Here is a 3,561-nt window from a genome sequence, read left to right as displayed (position 1 = left end):
AGATATATATATATATATATATACACGTAGATATAGATATATATATATATATATATATATATATATTCATTCACACATATATATATATGTGGGTGTGTGTATGTTTGTGTCCTAGCATAATACAAGCTGCACAAGTTGTGATAACAAATACTGCCATATGTGGACTTTACCTTAATATAGATTTCACTTTCTAAGCAGAAACATGCATTAACACACACACACACACACACACACACACACACACACAATCACAACATGCACTCATAACACCATGCATATACAAACAATACTTACATACATATACACACGCACAAATGTTGCTAGGCTATTCTACACATGGACACAATATGATTTCAGCATATTTTTCAGATGTACACACACATATATATAAACACATGCATGCACTTATATATATATATATACACATGTACACATGTACACACATGCATTATCACATGTATCTTTTGCAGATATTGTACCATTCTTCTTCATCATCATTAACAGTCAACCATTATTTCACACTACTACTACTACCACCACAATTAGTGCCACTACTTATCTATATATATATATATATATATATATATATATATATATATATATATATATATATATGCCAGACATTGTGCCATTCCATATACTAAAGTAAAGCTGTAGATTGAAAGTTCATATCCCACTGTAACCAGTATATACTGTTCTTAAACAAGACACTCTACTCACTTCCAGATATCATCAATGCAGTTTTTCTTCTTCTTGTTTTCTTCTTAATTCCTTTCCAACCCCAATCCAGAAAATACAAGCCCAATGAAATTCCATTCTTGAAAACACTCTTTTTTTTTTCTAGGAATAGTGTCTCGAGGACTACATCACTCCATGTGTCCTTTTTTAATTTTTTTTAAAAGCAGTGTGATTTGAAGGATATTTGGTTTTCATTTTCTGCAGCTTGAGTGAGATTCCATTGTGAGGTGGCTAATAACATGAGTGTTGTTTAGTTCTGCTGTGGTTCTGAACTAGGTACCACTCAGAGTACCCCATTATGTCAGCCTTTCTTGACTAGACACTCTCATTAAGCAACCGTTGACCAACCTGTCAAAAAGAGACAAGCCAACAACCTTTCTATGAAACAGTGACTATAACTGATGAAATGCAGCAAATAGCATTTAGCAAGTTGTGTATGTATGTGTGTGTGTGTGAGAGAGAGAGAGAGAGAGAGACAGTTGGTCCTGCATTAGTTGAGGCGGTTCTTCAGGGTGGCATCCAGTGTCTCTGATGAGTTGAGCTATGTATGTTGTGTTCGTACGACCTGCTCAAGTACTGCCATGCTGTGGCATCCGTAGCCACAGGTCACTTGCCAGCTCCTGTTTAGCTCATCAGTAACGTCCTGCAAAGCAAAAGTGCCTTTCCCTTATAATGGTGGAAACAAACAAGCGATCTCCATACAGCTGTTTTTTTGGTGGGATGAGTTCTCCATCATATATTTAAGACTGCTCTTAACATATGAATCGGTTTCAATTCATGTAACACTCTCCAATGCTTAGAACATGTAAGAATGACATAGATAATTATTACAGCTGGGATACATCAGACTTCAGTGAGCTGAGACTATAGAATACATCAAGACATAATGAAGTTTTTCTCACAGAGGTAGATAAGGGTTATAAGGTTTGGAAAAGAGTTGGACAAATTGCCGTGTTTAATAAAATTAAGCCAAGGGTTTCCAACTTTTTTACACTTGTCCAACACCATTGCAAAGAAGAAAGAATTTTATGGATGCCAACTCTATTTTGTCTTCTCATTTATAAAGGGGGAGGTGACCAAAAATTTCACTTGTATGAGGAGGGGGATAAGATTTGCCAAATTGACAACTTTTGGCATAATATACAGGAATATCATAGTGAAAGTATGTCACAAGCAATGCACTGTGACATAGTGTACAGCATACATATATAATCACACACACACACACACTTACACACACACAGACATGCATTAGTTGAGTGTATGGTGCACAGTCTGTGTTGCACATATGTGCATGTCCTACCCTTTCTATTCCTTTCCCCACCCTTCACAGTTTTTTCCATGTCCTTATTTAGTTAACAATGTCTACTTTCAGACATACCCCAATAAACTCTATCATATGCTGGGGTGAGGGTGGGGGTGACAAGCAGGGTGTATATTTACCATTTACTTCCTGCTGTGTGTATGTATACACACATATGGAGTGTGTATATATATGTCCCACACAGACCCTTCAGCTATAGTAAACTCCCTCCTGAACCCCTCCCCCCACTCGACCAACTGTCCCCTCCACTCTTATTAATTTATTACAAACAAATGAACCAGATGTTGTTGTTATGTCAGTTGAAGCCTTCAATTCAGGACAGAGGAAGGGTGCACAACGATTGCTTGCGACTGTAGATATTGGTCCCCTATCTATTTATTCAACTGTCTATTTACGACTGTCTAGACAACAAACTTTGCAACTATCCGTCTATCATCATAGCTTTCTCTCTTTCTCTCTCTCTCTCTCTTTGTATATATGAATATGTGTATATATCATCATCGTCATCATTACTTTAATGTCCTTTTTCCATGCTTGCATGGATTGGACAGTTTATTGAAGCAGATTCTCTACAGCTGGATACCCATCCTGTTCCCAACCCTTGCATGTTTCCAAGCAAGGTAATATGTCCTCATGGGTAGATGTTTTCACAGAACGTTGGAAATGAATGACAATGCTTGTGTGACCGTGATATTCATTTGTAACTGATGCATACACACATGTTTGTGCCCTGCTTGCCCCACCCTAGCTACGCCCTTGATGTAGACATATCTAGTTCTTGATTTTCTACAGCAGAGACTGACAGTGAAGGACCAATTTTATTACTGGCACTGGTCCTTTATTGACTGTCAAAGAAACAAGGAATCAACAGATCTTTTGTTCAGTGGGTGATGATGATGATGATGATCTTTGAGATTGCTGTTTAGCCCCAGGTTAGTGCTTACTCAACAGATCTATAATTAAAGGTGTGCCAATTGTGAACACCCAAATATAGTTCAGCTGGAACTATACTACCCACTGCATCATTGTTTTTTACTGACAGTAGATCATGATTGTGAGATTTGGCTGTTATTTCTTGCAGGTCAAGTAGCCACAGAAGCTCTTGGTTTTAGTCCATTCCTTTCCAGCTACAACCAGCATGCCTTTTTGCCCCCCAAACAGTCTAACTAGGACTACATTATCTAATGTGACCTTTCTTTTTTAAGACATTAGGACGTACTATGAGGAATATTTCATTGCTATTTCTAGCAAACCAGCTGACTATGACTATGAAGATGCGGCTTCTCTATATCCTCCCCTCAACCACCCACCCCTCAAGAGACCCTTGTCACTGACTCCTTGACGATGATTATGATGATGATGATGTCTGTTGTCAAGTTAGAACTGTCAGTAACATTACAGCTGAACACTATTCTGGGAAGGCAAGCAGCATCATCATCATCATCATCATCATCGCCATGGCTCCCTTCCTTTCCATCTCTCTCTCCACATCCTTCTTA

At 38.1% G+C, this 3,561-nt stretch overlaps 1 protein-coding gene across 5 annotated transcripts in view; it reads left to right on the top strand.

Moving 5' to 3' along the window:
• The window catches only part of LOC106877701 (rho GTPase-activating protein 21), a 373,680-nt gene that overhangs the window by 182,716 nt on the left and 187,403 nt on the right, over positions 1-3,561 (top strand). The window lies entirely within an intron of this gene.

Source organism: Octopus bimaculoides, chromosome 9 (assembly GCF_001194135.2).
Source record: "Octopus bimaculoides isolate UCB-OBI-ISO-001 chromosome 9, ASM119413v2, whole genome shotgun sequence".
NCBI classification, from domain to species: Eukaryota; Metazoa; Mollusca; class Cephalopoda; order Octopoda; family Octopodidae; genus Octopus; species Octopus bimaculoides.
The sequence above is the reverse complement of the archived record's forward strand: the minus strand, read 5'-3'. Positions and strand labels throughout refer to the sequence as shown.